General features: G+C 37.4%; 1 long non-coding RNA gene across 1 annotated transcript; it reads left to right on the top strand.

Annotated features, from left to right (window-relative positions):
- The first annotated feature begins 3,428 nt into the window (after positions 1-3,428).
- Positions 3,429-5,472, top strand: LOC149665788 (uncharacterized). Its single transcript, XR_016368263.1, has 3 exons — positions 3,429-3,561; positions 4,019-4,290; positions 4,879-5,472. It is a non-coding gene; the product is annotated as an uncharacterized LOC149665788 (long non-coding RNA).
- Positions 5,473-21,350: the final 15,878 nt, after the last annotated feature.

The following is a 21,350-nucleotide window of genomic DNA, read 5'->3' as shown; positions in this document are numbered from 1 at the left end:
TAAGGTTGGAAGACTGTTTAGGTCCCCACTTGTAAACCTGAAATTAGCTCAAAACTTAAGTGTTAAGCTAGAAATAGGACTGATTACTTAAATTTCATTCTAATAATCAATATTTAAACTATAAAATTAAAATATACATGAAATTAGAAAATGTGTGTTTAAAAGACCCCACTTGTCTGTTGAAATGACTGTGAAGGTCCCCACTTGTAAATTTATCGAGTGTGAAAAATGAAATTGAAATACCTGATGGAACCATATAGGCTTCGACACTAGTACAAAATCTAATAATTTATACACAAATGTCCCCAGATATAAGGTTGGAAGACTGTTTAGGTCCCCACTTGTAAACCTGAAATTAGCTCAAAACTTAAGTGTTAAGCTTGAAATAGGACTGATTACTTAAATTTCAATATAATAATCAATATTTAAAATATAAAATTAAAATATACATGAAATTAGAAAATGTGTGTTTAAAAGACCCCACTTGTCTGTTGAAATGACGGTGAAAGTCCCCACTTGTAAATTTATCGAGAGTGAAAAATGAAATTGAAATACCTGATGGAACCATATAGGCTTCGACACTAATTCAAAATCTAATAATTTATACACAAATGTCCCCAGATGTAAGGTTGGAAGACTGTTTAGGTCCCCACTTGTAAACCTGAAATCTGCTCAAAACTTGAGTGTTAAGCTAGAAATAGGACTGATTACTTAAATTTCATTCTGATAATCAATATTTAAACTATAAAATTAAAATATACATGAAATTAGAAAATGTGTGTTTCAAAGACCCCACTTGTCTGTTGAAATGACTGTGAAGGTCCCCACTTGTAAATTTATCGAGTGTGAAAAATGAAATTGAAATACCTGATGGAACCATATAGGCTTCGACACTAGTACAAAATCTAATAATTTATACACAAATGTCCCCAGATATAAGGTTGGAAGACTGTTTAGGTCCCCACTTGTAAACCTGAAATTAGCTCAAAACTTAAGTGTTAAGCTTGAAATAGGACTGATTACTTAAATTTCAATATAATAATCAATATTTAAAATATAAAATTAAAATATACATGAAATTAGAAAATGTGTGTTTAAAAGACCCCACTTGTCTGTTGAAATGACGGTGAAAGTCCCCACTTGTAAATTTATCGAGAGTGAAAAATGAAATTGAAATACCTGATGGAACCATATAGGCTTCGACACTAATTCAAAATCTAATAATTTATACACAAATGTCCCCAGATGTAAGGTTGGAAGACTGTTTAGGTCCCCACTTGTAAACCTGAAATCTGCTCAAAACTTGAGTGTTAAGCTAGAAATAGGACTGATTACTTAAATTTCATTCTGATAATCAATATTTAAACTATAAAATTAAAATATACATGAAATTAGAAAATGTGTGTTTCAAAGACCCCACTTGTCTGTTGAAATGACTGTGAAGGTCCCCACTTGTAAATTTATCGAGTGTGAAAAATGAAATTGAAATACCTGATGGAACCATATAGGCTTTGACACTAATTTAAAACCTAATAATTTATACACAAATGTCCCCAGATATAAGGTTGGAAGACTGTTTAGGTCCCCACTTGTAAACCTGAAATTAGCTCAAAACTTAAGTGTTAAGCTTGAAATAGGACTGATTACTTAAATTTCAATATAATAATCGATATTTAAAATATAAAATTAAAATATACATGAAATTAGAAAATGTGTGTTTAAAAGACCCCACTTGTCTGTTGAAATGACGGTGAAGGTCCCCACTTGTAAATTTATCGAGTGTGAAAAATGAAATTGAAATACTTGATTGAACCATATAGGCTTTGACACTAATTTAAAACCTAATAATTTATACACAAATGTCCCCAGATATAAGGTTGGAAGACTGTTTAGGTCCCCACTTGTAAACCTGAAATCAGCTCAAAACTTAAGTGTTAAGCCATTAAAAGGTCCGATTACCTAAATTTCATTATAATAATCAATATTTAAAATATAAAATTAAAATATACATGAAATAAGAAAATGTGTGTTTAAAAGACCCCAATTGTCTGTTGAAATGACGGTGAAGGTCCCCACTTGTAAATTTATCGAGTGTGAAAAATGAAATTGAAATACCTGATGGAACCATATAGGCTTCGACACTAGTACAAAATCTAATAATTTATACACAAATGTCCCCAGATATAAGGTTGGAAGACTGTTTAGGTCCCCACTTGTAAACCTGAAATTAGCTCAAAACTTAAGTGTTAAGCTAGAAATAGGACTGATTACTTAAATTTCATTCTAATAATCAATATTTAAACTATAAAATTAAAATATACATGAAATTAGAAAATGTGTGTTTAAAAGACCCCACTTGTCTGTTGAAATGACTGTGAAGGTCCCCACTTGTAAATTTATCGAGTGTGAAAAATGAAATTGAAATACCTGATGGAACCATATAGGCTTCGACACTAGTACAAAATCTAATAATTTATACACAAATGTCCCCAGATATAAGGTTGGAAGACTGTTTAGGTCCCCACTTGTAAACCTGAAATTAGCTCAAAACTTAAGTGTTAAGCTAGAAATAGGACTGATTACTTAAATTTCATTCTAATAATCAATATTTAAACTATAAAATTAAAATATATATGAAATTAGAAAATGTGTGTTTAAAAGACCCCACTTGTCTGTTGAAATGACGGTGAAAGTCCCCACTTGTAAATTTATCGAGTGTGAAAAATGAAATTGAAATACCTGATGGAACCATATAGGCTTCGACACTAGTGCTAAATCTAATAATTTATACACAAATGTCCCCAGATGTAAGGTTGGAAGACTGTTTAGGTCCCCACTTGTAAACCTGAAATCTGCTCAAAACTTGAGTGTTAAGCTAGAAATAGGACTGATTACTTAAATTTCATTCTGATAATCAATATTTAAACTATAAAATTAAAATATACATGAAATTAGAAAATGTGTGTTTCAAAGACCCCACTTGTCTGTTGAAATGACTGTGAAGGTCCCCACTTGTAAATTTATCGAGTGTGAATAATGAAATTGAAATACTTGATGGAACCATATAGGCTTTGACACTAATTCAAAATCTAATAATTTATACACAAATGTCCCCAGATATAAGGTTGGGAGACTGTTTAGGTCCCCACTTGTAAACCAGAAATTACGTCAAAACTTAAGTGTTAAGCTATAAGTAGGAATGATTACTTAAATTTCATTCTGATAATCAATATTTTAGCTATAAAATTATAATATACATGAAATTTGAAAATTTTGTTTAAAAGACCCCACGTATCTGTTGAATTGACAGTGAAGGCCCCACTTGTATGTTTTTTGAGTGTTAAAAATACTTAAGAAAATTTTCCATTTATTCTATTAGTTGACTCTCACAACTTTCCTGAAGCACCGAAATATCGGTATGTTATCGATTAGGCGTGTTATCAAAACAGCATTGTCCAAAACGGCTTTTTCATAAACGCGTTTGCCATTATAGCCATTTCTCGTTTCAGCGCATTTTGATTACAGCGTTTACATCTTGAGCGTTGTTTCGTATTGTTGAAGGTATAAGTATTAGAGCTCGGCAATATCTATCCATCATCCACGTTATTTTATCCATAATCCATAATTATCAACAGAAGTTGTATATTAAATCGAATTATGTCTACAACATTTACCTATAAATAATCGATTATTCACTAATTTACGGATAACGGATGGATAATGCCGAGCTCTAATTAGTATTGATTTCAGCTTTAGGTTTGAATTTTAATGGTTGTCAAACAAACAATTTCGTGGTCTAGTTTGTTAATGCGTTTTAATGTTTGGTTGGGATGGATTATTTGAACTCCTATAAATTACCTTCCACCTTATCCAAAATATCCTCCTATTAATTAGCTGCCACCTTTTCCAAAATATCCTCCTAATAGTTAGCTGCCACCTTTTCCAAAATATTTTCCTATTAATTTGCTGCCACCTTTTCGAAAATATACTCATATTAATTTGCTGCCACCTTTTCCAGAATATATTCCGCGAACCAGTCCATAACCTGAGGATCACAAACGGTTATGAAACGCTGTAGCGCTAAACCGCTGGTTGGGAAAATAGCGCTATATTGAGAAACGCGGAAATAGCAGCCGCTGTTTTGGGAAATAGCACTGTATTGAGAAACGCGGAAACAGAAACTGCGGTTTTGCTTCAACGCGGTTTTGCAAACCGCTGTTTTGGGCATTGCTTTATTCCAAAACGCTCTTTTGAAAACCGGTCAACTACCCGTGAACCCGAAATATCAAGGTAATTACGTGAGAAATGTATGTCAGTTTTTACCCTAAATCAGAAAATGATGAATCGTTGGTTACGTTAATTTCAAAAATATATTGATAATTTCCAAACCGAGATTTCTTGAGATTTCGCTCAAACTCTGAGTATAGTTGCTAAACAAAGATTTTACTCGGGGGAAAGAGATACAAGAAATCCGAGCCGTGCTAATTAGTTAGTTAGCTATTTAAAAATCTAATTAATTGGCATTTTTCACTAATTGAAAATGGTAATTGAATTTTAATTAATTTACAGGTAATTGGGAAATAATTATAATAACTAAGTGTGCATCGGAAAGGCATTTATCTATTTTAAAATTAATTAGATTTAGTTTTGGCTTATTAGCCAATTGGATTTTCAATTAATCTCTTTCGCCGATTTGTAGTAAAAAATCGAGTTTCATCTAAACGGGAGAGAATGCGTCCCACTACCAGTAGTGAGGGGGGAACAAAATTGTTAACCCACCCACTGTTTCCTCTCTCTCCGTTTCACAGTGAAAACTGACTCTTTCGTAAATCGTAACTCCCGTATTTCGATCATGATTTTTCCCTCTTGAATTAATAGCAGTGCGCATGGATTTAAAACTCCGGAGTCCGTTTTAGGAACAGTGGCAAGAAAAATGATGAAATGAAACTAAATTTAGCATGATGGAAGTTTCGAGGCTTTTCTCATTTCTCGAGAATAATACATGTTAGGCTTTCATACCCCTTTATTGAAAACAATAAATGCATAACCAAAGGCGGAGTAGGAAGTCCATGGGCACTTTCATGGTGTTATTTTTTACTTACGGTTAATTTTTTGACCTTAATTATACAGGTAATTAATTAGAAATTTGTAATTGAAATTAATTAGTTTAAAAATAAATGACTAATTTCTTATTGAATTGAATTAGTTTATATGTCAAATTACTAATTGGCTAATTAATTAGTTTAAAACATTTTTCTAACTGCTAATTGTAATTATTTAGTTGCCAGCTTAATAGCATAGCTAGGCAAGAAATTAACATATTAGAAGTATTCGGATTTTTTTGTGATTTTGAAAGATGCAAACAGTTTCCACAAGAGCGATTGCGCTGAAATTTGTCTACTATTGAAGCGTTTTGTTATTACAGCCCAATAAAAGAAATCTTTATTAATTCTGTGATGCTAGAACAGATCAAATTAAGACTAGAGATTTTAAAGAAGCTAAATACGAATGATATTGCCAAGAAATTCGAGAAGAATTGGTTCGGCATTGTATTTTAATAACGTTGTGTTACTTATTTATAACAAATTTCTTTATAACGGTGTTTTCATTCCCAAATTTATCGACATTTCAAAATAAAAAATGGCTTGAAAAGAAAATTATTTGTAACCACTAAGTATTTTGCTTTAAAATTGCCTTAGTTCTTTTAATTTACCTCCCTTGTAATTTGAACAATTACTTAAAAAGAAGCCTATTAAATATTTAACCCACAGTTTCTAAATACGATTGAAACAAAGTGTTTCTACCCTTTTTGTCTATTCATACATCTAGATTTTCCAGAGTTAAAATATAATAGAAAACAAAGGTAGGATCCTCAATTATTCATAATAGATAAATCGCGCCGGCATTTATTACAATACTTTTAAATCCTACGACTCATACCGTTCGAAGCTCTCTGTTTGAACTTTCCATCTGTAGGCACTGATTGCGATTGAGTCTCAAGTAATTAATTATGGCTTTAAAAACTATTTAAACGCTTCAATTTTCCTAATTTATTATGAATACGAATTATTACTAATTAATATTTTCAATCCACCATAAGGTCATAAGATATGTTCCATAAGTTTGTCACTGGTTACTGAGAGCTTGTGTTGAAGTGACGTTGACAAAGGCTTAACACAGACTAAATAGAAAGATGGACTGGAAAACCGAGTGTACTCAATTCTAGCGTCCATCTCGATAGCTCTCAGTAAGTCTCTAGCATAAGTTTCATACTTACGGAAAATAACTTATTAACTTATGATCCACCTTATTCCCTATCGCCAGAAAATAGGCTTATCTTGTGATTCGTGGAGGAGAGGCACGGGAAGAAATTCGTCTGTCGGCTGCTACTGTAACATACCACAGACGAATTTCTCAATTTTCTTCCAGTTAATCCCCTCCAAGAGTCCCGAGATAGCCCCAACTTAAGACGATTGGGATTAAGGTGGATTAGCTGTCATAACCGAGACAAAATAACTTCCCTACTGTTTTCATCTAAAAGTAATTAATCTAACCTTGATATCTCACAAATGACTGCGGTAATTCAAATTACGCTTGGAACCAGTTTCCATTTAAACGACACTTTAATTAGGATTATTTTAAATTTGTGTAATTAGTCCAAAATTAACATGTTGTGAAGGAATTGCAAAATAAATGCGAACAAACCAGAAGCCTTCCAGAAGCTATATCAAACCCATAATAGGGACTTGGCAGTACTACATCATGCAACGTCAGTCTACCTTCAGTAGTGCTAAAAAACCTACCAGGAGGAGGGGCTTATATAGCTTTCATTCTGTTAAAAAACATACCATAATGGCGCTGGGGGCGGAGTTAAGCCCGAATTGCCAAGTTCCTATTCTTCCAATTAGTTGCAACAATTAATTCTCCTTTTCAACAGAGATTAACGCCGATAACGATGAAGACACTTGTACGCGACTCTTAAGTCACATAACACAAGCCTGCAGTGTACCACATGACCACGTCCACGTTTTTAGTTATTCGTAAACCTTCGGTATAGTAACCCATAATGTACCCAAAGAGAAACGAAGAGTGAAATTTTCTTGTCCACTTTTAAAAATATATTTAGCCCAAGTCCCAAAGGCCCCACGTCAAGTGATGCTATCTGTCTCTGTTATCCGATCTATTTTATCCCTTTCATGCATTATCATTATATATAAATCCGCCTACAATTCGTCACGTAGATTTTCTTGTCAGAAGTAAATGAACTTAAAGCTACAACTCTATGTTAAATTTTATTTTCAACAAGCCGTTAATATAATTTTAAACATATTTAGCCTTATCAAACACAATTAGAAACTCTCCCAGATAATAATAAATACATTTCAACCATAAGATTTCTGGAAATCAGAGGCAAAATTCAAAAATAAACTTTTCGCGCCACGGTAATCTACTTCTGTCTCCTTTTTACCAGTCTTTGAACAACACTCCTACCCCGAACCCGATTTCCATCTGTTTCTTTCATGTACATGTAAAGAACCAACAGTAGTTGGCAGAACAAAACAGAAGGTGTATAATTCTCCCCTACATTCTCTGCACTGTCATAATGGATGGCAACCAGACGAGATTCTCCTCTCCTCTCGTTTTGTTGTGAAATCATAAACGCGTGAGGAAATTTTTTTCTCGCTATAGGATAGGCGACTCCGAGGGGTCGGTCATTCACGAAATCCAACTTAAGAAATAAGAAATCAATAACAAAATCAGAAATCCGGAATGAAATCAAACTTATTTCGCTGATTTCGAAATTTTACAAAAATCCGAAATCAGTAACGAAATCAGAAAATCAGTAAAGAAAAAACAAAATAAAAAAATCACAAAATCAGTAAAGACATCGCGAAATTCATTAAAACAATCACAAAATCCAAGAAAAAATCTCAGAATCCAACGAAATCAACAGAAAAATCTGAAAATACGAGGAAATCACAGGAAATACCTCAAAATCCGTGGAAATATAATCCGACGAAATCCGTGGGAATTTATCGAATCTTGAAATGAATCAAAATCCGACGAAATCAAACGATACACGATGAAATCAAATTGGATTTCGAAATCCCCTACATTTTATCCAAAATATCCAACCCCTCGCTCTACTCCTTACCTCCGACGGCAGCTGACGCGATATATACACTGTTCCAGCTTCGGTGGTCAGTTCGAGCAATGCTAGGTCTCTATGGGAGGTAGGTTTTTGCGTACTGCCATCAGAAGAAAGCAATACTGATATTTAGGATTTTAAAACGCGATATTCTGTATAATGAAACAAAATATTTGTTCGTCGTTACATAGAGACCTAGTTTTGCTTGTGCTGAAAGCCACTGCTGATAACCAATACTGGAACAAAGTATATAAATCTATAAATCCACAGGAAAAAAACAACAAAATAAATCCTCCTCTCACAAAGACTTTAATAACTCACTCTAATACAAGAAACTTTTTCTGTTATAGTTAAAATATTGATTATCAGAATGAAATTTAAGTAATCAGTCCTATTTCTAGCTTAACAATTAAGTTTTGAGCTAATTTCAGGTTTACAAGTGGGGACCTAAACCGTCTTCCTACCTTATATCTGGGGACATTTGTGTATAAATTATTAGGTTTTAAATTAGTGTCAAAGCCTATATGGTTCAATCAAGTATTTCAATTTCATTTTTCACACTCGATAAATTTACAAGTGGGGACCTTCACCGTCATTTCAACAGACAAGTGGGGTCTTTTAAACACACATTTTCTAATTTCATGTATATTTTAATTTTATAGTTTAAATATTGATTATCAGAATGAAATTTAAGTAATCAGTCCTATTTCTAGCTTAACACTTAAGTTTTGAGCTAATTTCAGGTTTACAAGTAGGGACCTAAACAGTCTTCCAACCTTATATCTGGGGACATTTGTGTTTAAATTATTAGATTTTGTACTAGTGTCGAAGCCTATATGGTTCCATCAGGTATTTCAATTTCATTTCTCACACTCGATAAATTTACAAGTGGGGACCTTCACCGTCATTTCAACAGACAAGTGGGGTCTTTTAAACACACATTTTCTAATTTCATGTATATTTTAATTTTATAGTTTAAATATTGATTATTATAATGAAATTTAGGTAATCGGACCTTTGAAAGGCTTAACACTTAAGTTTTGAGCTGATTTCAGGTTTTCAAGTGGGGACCTAAACAGTCTTCCAACCTTATATCTGGGGACATTTGTGTATAAATTATTAGGTTTTAAATTAGTGTCAAAGCCTATATGGTTCAATCAAGTATTTCAATTTCATTTTTCACACTTGATAAATTTACAAGTGGGGACCTTCACAGTCATTTCAACAGACAAGTGGGGTCTTTTAAACACACATTTTCTAATTTCATGTATATTTTAATTTTATTGTTTAAATATTGATTATCAGAATGAAATTTAAGTAATCAGTCCTATTTCTAGCTTAACACTTAAGTTTTGAGTTAATTTCAGGTTTACAAGTAGGGACCTAAACAGTCTTCCAACCTTATATCTGGGGACATTTGTGTATAAATTATTAGATTTTGTACTAGTGTCGAAGCCTATATGGTTCCATCAGGTATTTCAATTTCATTTTTCACACTCGATAAATTTACAAGTGGGGACCTTCACCGTCATTTCAACAGACAAGTGGGGTCTTTTAAACACAAATTTTCTAATTTCATGTATATTTTAATTTTATAGTTTAAATATTGATTATTATAATGATATTTAGGTAATCGGACCTTTGAAAGGCTTAACACTTAAGTTTTGAGCTGATTTCAGGTTTACAAGTGGGGACCTAAACAGTCTTCCAACCTTATATCTGGGGACATTTGTGTATAAATTATTAGGTTTTAAATTAGTGTCAAAGCCTATATGGTTCCATCAGGTATTTCAATTTCATTTTTCACACTCGATAAATTTACAAGTGGGGACCTTCACCGTCATTTCAACAGACAAGTGGGGTCTTTTAAACACACATTTTCTAATTTCATGTATATTTTAATTTTATAGTTTAAATATTGATTATCAGAATGAAATTTAGGTAATCGGACCTTTGAAAGGCTTAACACTTAAGTTTTGAGCTGATTTCAGGTTTACAAGTGGGGACCTAAACAGTCTTCCAACCTTATATCTGGGGACATTTGTGTATAAATTAAGAGATTTTGAATTAGTTTCAAAGCCTATATGATTCCATCAAGTATTTCATTTTTCACACCCGATACATTTACAAGTGGGGACCTTCACTGTCATTTCAACTGACAAGTGGGGTCTTTTAAACACACATTTTCAAATTTCATGTATATTATAATTTTATAGTTAAAATATTGATTATCAGAATGAAATTTATGTAATCAGTCCTATTTCTAGCTTAACTTTTAAGTTTTGAGCCAATTTCAGGTTTACAAGTGGGGACCTAAACCGTCTTCCTACCATATATCTGGGGACATTTGTGTATAAATTTTTAGATTTTGAATTAGTGTCAAAGCCTATATGGTTACATCAAGTATTTCAAGATAATTTTTCACACTCGATAAATTTACAAGTGGGGACCTTGGCTGTCATTTCAACAGACAAGTGGGGTCTTTTATACACACATTTTCTAAATACATGTATATTATACTTTTGTAATTAAAATGTAGATTATTATGATGAAATTTTAGAAATAGGATCTTTACGGTTCCTTCAAATATTTGAAGATATTTTTTTAAACTAGAAAATTTTACAAGTGGGGACCTTCGCTGTCATTTCAACGGACAAGTGGGGTCGTTAATATACATGTTTTCAAGATTCATTTTAATTCACTTTTTTTTAATTAAAATATTGATAATTATGATGAAATTTACATTATATGTAACGTTAGTCCCATTTTAAAATGTGGGGAACTTGGCCATCTTTTTAATGTACATCTGGGGACATACAGTTTTTTAAATCGAGTTAATGTTTTAAACGAAGTTAATTTAATGACGCCTAAAGAATTAGGAAAAGTAGTTTTCGTACGTCAAGTGTAATTAAATTATGAAAAAATCACCGTTCGGTCTGTGAGATACAAGATTTTATATTGTTATCGCTGAATAATGTATATTTTGTATTTCTAAAGTAGCGACATCTATCTGTGCTTATTGTAATGAAAACCCATTTTTGAGCCCCCACATGTACGCCGAAGAGACCATATGGTCCTCATTTCGTACAACTGGGTACCCGGGTGTGTGAAAACCTCTGGCGACATCTCTCGGATATGTGTTAATTTCCATGGTCCCCACTTGTAATGTGAAAAGACCAAGTACCTTACAAGTGGGGACTTTTTTAAAAAAATTAATTTGGGCTCTAATTAGTCTAATTATATCATTTATCTAATTACTTACATGTGAGGACTTTAAAATGTCCCCACATGTAAGTCGGGTCCCCACTATGTGGGTGAAAAGATTGTCAGAATCCCCACTTGTCAATCGTATACAGACGCACACATAGACACACACACAGACAGACACACACGATCGTTACAGAACCTCTCCGTGACATACGTCACTCGGAGAGGTAAAAATGGAAATTGTACAAAAGAAAAGCGAGTTAAAAGGAGAATAACTGTTCGTAATCAGTTAATTTCATCTTAAAATAAACATTTTCTTAATTTTCTTTGGAATTTTTTGGTTTATTTTGAGTTAGAACTTTTAGTTCTTTTCTAATTCCACTACTAATTAAGCCGTTTTTCTTGGCAATTTGGAATTAATTTTTAATTTGTCTGGTTAGCCCCTTTAAATGACAATTAATTATTATGTTAAAACACTTCAGTTTGGCACTTTGAGAATTTTCATCTTCGGTTCCCCATAAATTGTCCCAAATTTCATTTAAAGAATTATTTTTTTGAAGATCCCCGATAATCAAAGATTTCCTTAGTTCATTAGTTTTTAAATTGATGTCAGGATTTGCAAATGGCATAATAATATCACATGCTTTCTTAAAAAAGGAAAATGCTTCATTTGTCAGGAAAAGGGATCCACCCCTGTCTTGTTTCATTGTCCATTTGTGAAACTCTTCCTTGGCTTGGCTTTTATTTACAAGGCAGTTTGCCGAGAAAGTTGGGCACTCATAAAATCCAAATAATTTGTTTAAAGCGTAGCCAGCTATTTAATGGATGGATATCAACCGTTTCTTCGGATCCTCTTCTGGACTAAACTTGCTTGCCTTTTGTGAACCAATACTAGGTTTTTTTGTTTCTGCTTCCAAGTAGTTCGATTGAATTTCATTGAAGAGGCGCTGACAGAACACTGTTGTAACAACGTTTTGGTCATTTTGATTGAGTTCCTTAAACGTTGCTAAGGGTGTGAATGACTTGCTTATTTCTTGTTTAAACTCTTTGTTAAGTAAGAGTTCGTGTCTATTTTTATTAAAATCTTTCTTATCTAAAAGTCCAATTTCATCAGAAAAAACTGATAATTGGTCAATTGCATCTTCTGATATATCAGTAATTTTAAATTTCTTTATTTCTTCCAAAGTATCCTGTAATTTTGAAAAGTAACAAAATTAACGCCCAAACACTGTTATAATTTAATTATGTTAGACAAAACATAACCAACATGCCTAAAACTTAGAACAACCAGACCATAACTTGTTGATGTCCACAGATATGTTCCTTCAACTATATACTTACAATAACCAATTTCGGTCTTCCGATGTATGTTACCTTATGCAAGTTAGATGCATTCGCAAGTATTTCTCGTAAATTTGCTTTTAAAAATTGTTTATTAAAACCAATACCTAAAAAGTAAATCAATATATTAAGAAAAATAAGGCAAGGCTTAAGAATAGATTTTACCTGTTTCAATAGCACGCCGCTTTGCCTTTGAAATTTTTGTTTTATTTTTGTTTTTATAATAATTATGATCTTTTGAAATTAAATCCATAACGTAAGTTGATAACTTAAAGTAAAACTTTCGAAGATTTGGACAATTATCACGCAATCAGCTGTTCATGACGTAATTATGAAAATGGATTTCTTTTCCTAAGGAAAGAGGGCGCCATACAGTTCTTTTGCCATGCTGCGTCACAAATATTTTACCACGGTACCCCTTTTTTTCACCCCCACCTGGGTATGGCCGACTTCTCGCATGGGGTGTGAATCGCACACCTCATTTCTATTCCTTCTACTTCTTCCATGTTTTAACCATCTTCGTCGGGATTGCCCCAGACCCGCAGGTACACCTCCTCGCCCGATGCACACGAGAAATTTACCTGCACTTCCACCTGTGGCCCCCCAAGGTCAGGCACCAGGTGCGGGAAACGCTTAGGACGCATCCTGGTAGGGTCACAGGAGGGGCGCCGGAACCCACAATACCCCATTCTCATTCATTCAGTCAAAGAAGATAATAGTAACGATAGTCGACTTAAGGGTATAATCATTCAGATTGCATGTCAACCATGTGTTGCTTTTCTGGATAGTGGGGCAGACCACAGTATTGTCGCGTGGGATTTTTTACATAAATTTGGAGTCCTTGCGTTAGTGGTTCCTCAGTCGAAAATGGTCAGGGGTGTACAAAAAGATATAACTACGACTTCTGTAGGGTATATTGAGTTAGAAATAGATTTGGGGACGCAAATGGGAACGATACCGGTACGCTTTCACGTCCTAAAGGATATAGAATTCCCACTTATCCTGGGAATGGACCTATTGGACGAGCTTCGAGCTAGCATCGACCATGAGCGTAACGAATTCCGGTATTGTGGCTATATTCTTCCCCTCATTTATTTGAGAGATCATGCGCCCGGGTTCACCCAAAACCAGGAACTCGACACAGGGACAGTCGATGTGTCCCAGTTAAATATGGGTACTTTGACGGAACAAGAGGTGGGGGACTTAATCAAAATTTGTCAAGAGTTTTCATCCCTTTTCTCCGGTCGTTCGGGTAGAACTCACCTGTTACGCCATCGTATTAAGTTAAAACCGGGGACTGTCCCTATTCACCGACAGCCTTATAACCATAGCCGGGTGGCTAATGAAGAAATAGATAATCAGGTCAGAGAATTATTGCAGCAGGGGTTAATCCGGCCTTCAGATAGTCCATGGGCGTCGCCTACGATAGTGGTGGGAAAGAAGAATACAACAGAGAAACGAATGTGTATAGATGTTACCCGATTGAATAGTGTTACGGTAGATGACCCCTACCCGGTACCACGTATAGAAGACATCATAGATTCTATGGGAAAGCCCAGATACATTACTAAACTTGATCTAAAGTCCGGTTACTGGCAGGTAGAGATGCATCCGGATGATATCGAGAAAACGGCATTTGTCACACGAGAAGGGAAATTTGAATGGCTAGTAATGCCATTCGGGTTAAAGAACGCTCCTTCCACCTTTTCTCGGTTGATGAATAAGGTTCTGAAGTATGCTAGACGATTTGGGGTTGGTGTATACCTGGATGACATTGTCATAGCTAATGCTAGTAGGGAGGAACACCTGGAAGCTCTTCGGTATGCGTTTTCACAGCTAAAACACGCCGGTTTAACACTGAATTTAAGAAAATCGAGTTTTGGAGTCTCCAAGGTAGCAGTACTCGGCTATGTAGTAAGCGCACAGGGTGTACAGATTGACCCAGAGAAAGTGAAGGCTATTAGGAATTTTCCCAGACCACGAACCATGAAACAGGTTTCATCCTTCTTGGGAATGTGTGGGTTTTATTCCCGGTTTATCCCGCATTTCGCGGACCTGACGGCCCCTCTTAATTGCCTCAAACGTAAACACCAGCGATGGCGGTGGGGAGACGATGAGGAGAAGGCTTACCAGGCTTTAAAGCAGGCGATAGCTGAAGCAGCTATGTTACAGGCCCCAACCCCGGACGGGAAATTCATAGTTACCACGGATGCTAGTGGCATCGGTATTGGGGGTATGTTAACCCAGATCCAAGGGGAAGTAGAAGTCCCCCTAGCATATACCAGTCGTCTTTTAAGACCTTCGGAACTGAAATATAGTACTCCGGAACAGGAAGCCTTAGCGGTTGTAGAAGCCGTACGTAAATTTCGCCACTATATAGAGGGCCGGGAATTTGCTGTCTTATCGGATCACAGGGCGTTATGCTGATTACTACGCTTAAAGGATACGAAAAGTCGGCTAATGCGGTGGGCCCTGGAACTACCGGAATTTATGCCATTCGAAATCCTGCATAAATCCGGAAGGGAAAATGTGGTTGCCGATGCCTTATCTCGATGCCCGGTATCAGATTTGGATACAGTCAGTCCAAAGGTTTTAGAAACGGACGACCTAGATCAGTCGCCCGGTTCGGAGGACCAGGAAGTCCGGGTCAATATGGTATAGTGTAACCCAGTAGCATTAGGTCTCCCGTTGGATGTAGCAACTAAGGCCGACATTAAGTTAGCACAGGCTAGTGATCCGTACTGGCAGTCTGTTCGACAGGACTTGGAAAATGGACAGGCGTCAAAATTGTATAGACTGAAAGATGATATGTTATACCGGATAGCCCAGGGTTTTCAACCGGAAAAGGTAGTTATCCCAACCGCGATAGTACCACGGGTATGTCAAGCCTACCATGACCATCCGCTCTCGGGTCATAGAGGTCGCACCGCAACTTATAATCGGGTGCAAGCTAAATACAACCATCCTAAGTTGTACTCCCTGGTTAAAGACTATGTCCGGGGATGCGAAACTTGTCAGAGGTATAAGAGTAGGAACACTAAGAGACCAGGTTTAATGATTCCCTACCATAAAATCCATCCCGGAGATCTAGTAGGGATTGATATTATGGGTCCTTTACCAGTAACGAAATCCCAGAATGGGTTCTTAGTGGTAATGGTGGATTATTTTACCAAGTATGTAGAGCTATTCCAGGCACGAAGTGTTACCGCCCCTATATTATGTAAGATCTTACTACAGTATGTTTCACGTCATGGTACGATGACAGCTTTATTATCGGACAATGGACCTCAGTTCATATCTGTATTATGGAAGCGCTTATGTCGAATGTTAAAAATTCAGTTAAAATTCACGTCCCCTTATCATCCCCAGGCGAATATGACAGAAAGGGCAAATAGGGTCATAGGAGAACTCATGAGTATTTATACCGGGAAATTCCGCACTAAGTGGGACGAAAGCTTGCCCCTTATTCAGTTGGCCATTAACAGTGCCATACATACTTCAACTGGTTCATCCCCCTTTTATTTACATCATGGTTATGAGCCTACCTTACCCTGGGATGAACGTACCTTGGCCGGGATACCCGAGGACATCGAAGGAGAGATTAGGGGTTATGAGGATGGGCCACTCAGGGAATGGCAGTTGTCCATTGACTTTGCCCAGGAAATGAATGAGCAAGCCAGTGCCAAACAAAAACGCTTCTATGACCGGAACTATTCCGATGGGGAGCTAGAAGTGGGACAATTAGTGTGGAAAGCAGGTCATAGCTTATCCAATGCCGCAGCTAAGTTCTCGGCTAAGTTGGCTCCAGCCTGGGAGGGTCCCTATAGAGTAGTTGAGAAGATATCCCCAGTTTCCTATGTTATCATGGATTTGGAGTCAGGTGCTTTGGCTGGCATTTGGCATATTAATCAGTTGAAACTACTGTTGAACTCTGTGGTCCTTGAGACCCAGGAAACCACAGAACTCGAAATCCCACCGGTAATACAGGAACTGGAGATCGATGTAGACCCAGGAGATGAGCCCGAGCATGAGTTGGGTGTCACACAGGAAGAAAGGTCGTTTATTGAGGCAGATTCCCGGGACGGTCAGGAGAATGTCTGGGATACGGTGCCCTTTAGAGTATATGACTTCCGGCCTCGTCAAACCCAAACAGAAGGAGCCGTCAATAGGCCGTCAACCTCGATAGACGTAGAACCAGAGATACCTGTTCCGTATCTTAACATTCCAGTAGAAAACGACTCGGTTCCCACCCCGATACCGCGGCGCGAATACAATCTTCGACGCCGGGTACGAATCACAGACCCAGTGGATTCTGGGGCAGACCTAGCGATGGCAGGTCCTTCCGGGGAAGGACATCGGAACGGGAACACTCCAGATCTGGGGTTGGATGGGGAGGATAAGAGAACATTCCCGGAACCAGAGTTAGATTGGGATGATGAAGATGATGAGTTGATGGCTCCCTTTCGATATGGGTGGAAAAGGGAAATCGTTTTGAGAAAGGATACCGGATGTAGAAGTGGGGACGTATGTTATTACACACCAGAACCGATAAAAGAAAAATTACCGTCATATAAACAAATTGCGGCGTTTCTTGGTACTCATCGCAACCAAGCCCGCCTATTAGGCATGCGCAACTTCAGCATGAAGCCCCAACCGTTTGCGTATCCCCCGTTTGAGATTGTTCGCCATGCCTTATGGTGAAGCACGTCCAATCGGACTCAGATGGGATGTCCATTTGAATGGACCTGTCGATTAAACCATGATGAGACTAACTGTCTATAGAACACCTATGGCTAGTTCATTCCCAAAAATCTATTGGGGTCAACTTTTTGGTGACATGGAGGCGTCGTCGAGCGACGAAGAGGACCCGAGCTACACGACAACTCAACCAATGGTAGCAGAAATTACCGGGGCGACTATACCACCAGAGGTCGTTGAAATTATCGGAGAAATTGAAACCGTAGACGTTCCCCAGGCATCAGCTACGATATCATTGGTAGTTGAGATCACCAAGGAAACAGAGGAGGTGGCAGGCGCTCAGGCGTTAGGGATTGGATCACCCGAAAATCCGGGTTCGGCTGCCTCCCTTACCCCGGTAGTGGAGGAGCAGGCCCTAACCATCCGATTACAGAGGATCATTCAATGAACGATGAAAATGAAGTGGAGCTACCTCCACGCTACGTGGATATCTTTTCCTCACTTCCATGTTACGCATCCCGGACTGGAACAGATTTAAAACATTTTTCCCGGCACGTCCGCAGCCTCCCGGAACACTTCCCGGGGGGTTTTAAAGGATGAATATCTCACTTCGGCGCCATTCCGGATGAACTCAATATCGAGTTCGTTCAATCCGTCTTAGCGAACCCCGGGGTTCTCGGTGCAGTGGGCATTCCGCCCCTGTACGCTAAGGCGTATTTGCAAGACGAGCGCATCGAACACGATTTAATTAAGGCCTTGGCCTTTTCCAAAGTTCGCGCGATTGGCTTGGATGCATCCCGGGTCATCGACCTTTGTCCTCCAGAGATTCAAAGCCAGGCGTTTCGGCGCCAGCTACGTCTAGCTGCAACCTATGACTACCCAGTCTTAGTCCAATGCCGAGAAGGGCGGCAGGAAAAAGACGTTTTTCGAACATGCTACCGCATGCTAGGTGAGGAACTCCCTCCCGGACACGCCATCATATTACTGAATTTTTCCGGCGGTCGGGACGTGGCTGAAAAATTCCTTGCCCGGTTCCCACGATTCTATCTTGCGCTGTCCCCGGCCATGGATCCACAGTTTATGAAAAGATTTCTACATGGTATCCCGGTAGAACGCCTGCTAGCGCAGTCAGGGGCGCCAATGTTTTCCCTGACCCGTGCTTCCCCAGCTGTACCGTCCCCAGGACTGGCATTGACCGTAATTAATCGGATTGCGCAGGCCAAGGCGTTACCGGTCGCGGAGGTGGCCGCTATCTTATGGTCCACATCCCAAAAATTATTCCGGTATTCGGATTAAGCGTTGTTTTCCCGGATTATCGGTTTCGTTCCTTCTTTTCTTTTTTCGTTAATACGCGGGTTAGACTGACCATATCCGTAAAATATGTCTTTTGTTTTGTTGGAACCCAGTGTTGTTCCCCCTTTTTCCCGGAAGAACAGTTTGAACACTACCATATTCCTTTAATTTTCGTACTACCAGGGTAGTTACTCTAGCATTACACATAAAAATATAAAAAAAAATATAATAATAAACACCATTGTTTTCGTTTATTTTCTCTTTGTATATCGGTAGGACCGATGTTGTGCTTTTCCCCGAACAGGGGCATGTTCTTTCACCCCGGTTGGGACTAAATAAATATGTTTTCTCATTAACTCCTTCTCTGCGGTCCAACCGCGTTTTGAATTTTGTTCCCTGGCTTTGGGTGGGGTTTCCCTCCCCGCTCTTTCTTTTCAGATACTCCCAGCGGCCTTACACCGCTGTTTCCCCTTTCGCCCGGTGGCCGCTGCTTCTTTCTTGCAGAGGGGGAGGATGTAACGGGGAGCCCGTTACAAGAGTTCACCACTAGGGGGAGCGACATAATCGATACCAGGGATCCCCGCTAGACGGCCCAGGAAGCTAAACGTTAGACCTGTCGTCTGCTCGAGAGCCGGGATTGGCCGATCACCGGAAGCCCGAGGGGATATAATCAAACGTAGCCCGGGAATCTGGGCAGTTGGAGGGTTACCGGCATCAAGATCAGTTAATAATTGTGTTATATTAAATTAACTTTATTGACTTGTTAAACGTTATTTAACGGATTGTAATATATATTAATAATTTACTAACGGATTGTACATATAAATTAACCGGATTAATGTCATAATAAATATATTTAATGAATTTAACTACGTAGTCGTGTGATTTCGGGTATCAACGAGAGCGCGCGATTACACACTCGTATTTCTCAAAAGTGAGAATGGGTTTAAAAGTTTGCTTATGTCTTTGATCAGGCAGAAATGATTACTTCCACCCTTTGATATAAATAGCAGGTCAACCTGTCGCGCTTCGATGACCCTATTTTCACTAACATAACGGGGGAATACACCGTCATCATATGCATATACATTGATAGACAGCCCGTTTTTAACTTTTTATCTTGAAATTTTTTTAGCTTGAGGGGATTTAATTCAAACGGGAAGCTGATATCCTCACAGTTAAGTTCTGTCGCGTATTCAAGATATTTACTCACTCTGGTCGCATTTGATTTTACTGGGTGTAACTTTGCCAGAATACAGTATTAAAAGCATTTGCTATCTGTAGATATATTTAAAACACCTTTACAGTTTTTAATTTGCTTTGGTAATTTAATAAACGTACCACCTATAAGAGGTCTATACTTAATTATATCAATTTGTAGGAGAGTGATACGCTCGATCACCCATCCACTGCCTATCCCTTCGTATTCTTCCATGGCTTTCGCAATTTGTGTGGTACACACTCCAATAAGATTGGGTAATTGTTGTTACATCAAACTGGCATGCGACTTTGATCGAAAGTATGGGAAAGCTTCGAGAACCTCACCATTACTAAGAACTTTGATGTATTTCACTCTCAATAGCATATACCATTTTATAGCTTTTTTTGAATTAACTTGGTTTTCCAAGTATTTAGCTAAACTGGAAGTAACTGATCCTATGAATAGGTCAACTTCAGGTCAGAAATATTGTTCGATATCCATGAACATTGCCTCTTATCAGCGTATGATAATTCCTCATATGGGAAGGGTGGTTTAAAATTGAAGACGTCGAGTTCTTCAGATTCTACTAAGTAGAACGCTATCTCCTTAGGAATAAATTTCCCTCTCGCTCTCAAAAAAAACACCTTCTACAATACACGTCATTCTTACTGGATTAGAAATAAATACATTTGAGAAAATTATTTTATTTTAAAGAGAGACTGAAACACCCCGAACAGTAAATATTAAATGCTTACGTTTCGGGGTGACTGCGTGTAAAGAATAATACTTACATATTGTAGTTGCTCTTTAAATAGCTTGGATATATCAGTGAACTTCGTATTGGAATGGTGTTTAGACATCTAAGGCATCCTTATATACCCTTTATACTTGAAGAAATCTCAATTCGATTGCGAAGAATAATTGCTCATTAACGCGTGCAACTCCTTCGAATTTTTCTTATTCCATTTCCCATCGCGATTTTCCGGTAAATCTCTCGAACAAATCTCCACCGAAATTCTCTTTTATAAAACAGACGCCTATCTAAAATCTCTTGCTTATAAAACAGACGCATATCTCCCGTCAAGCTCACCCCGGGAATTAACGCTATTGTACGGCAAAATGTTTTTATCTTACGTTGAATTTATTTTCACTCTAAATTTATATCTGTGTTAGGGAGTACTCCCAATGTTAATTCCCATAGCGCGCTATACTCCCATATGAATCATGGCCCCCATTCATTACCTACTGGTAGCAGCAAGAGTAAAATTCTTTTACTCAAAAAAACTAGCTAAGCCTAATCCTAAGAATGCGCGTGCTGAAATAAATATCAGTTGTAAGCACGCGCAAAGCTATAGAGCTATTTCAGAAGGGATAATGGCTACGTCACTAATGCTATTTGCCCATTGTAACAGATACATCAACTTGATCAACTGCTATGTCGAGTACGTTGCCATGAAAATA

The sequence above is a fragment of the Phalangium opilio genome, unplaced genomic scaffold, assembly GCF_054372755.1.
Source record: "Phalangium opilio isolate 3A_F unplaced genomic scaffold, DU_Popi_V2 ptg000060l_1, whole genome shotgun sequence".
Classification (NCBI taxonomy): domain Eukaryota; kingdom Metazoa; phylum Arthropoda; class Arachnida; order Opiliones; family Phalangiidae; genus Phalangium; species Phalangium opilio.
The sequence above is the reverse complement of the archived record's forward strand: the minus strand, read 5'-3'. Positions and strand labels throughout refer to the sequence as shown.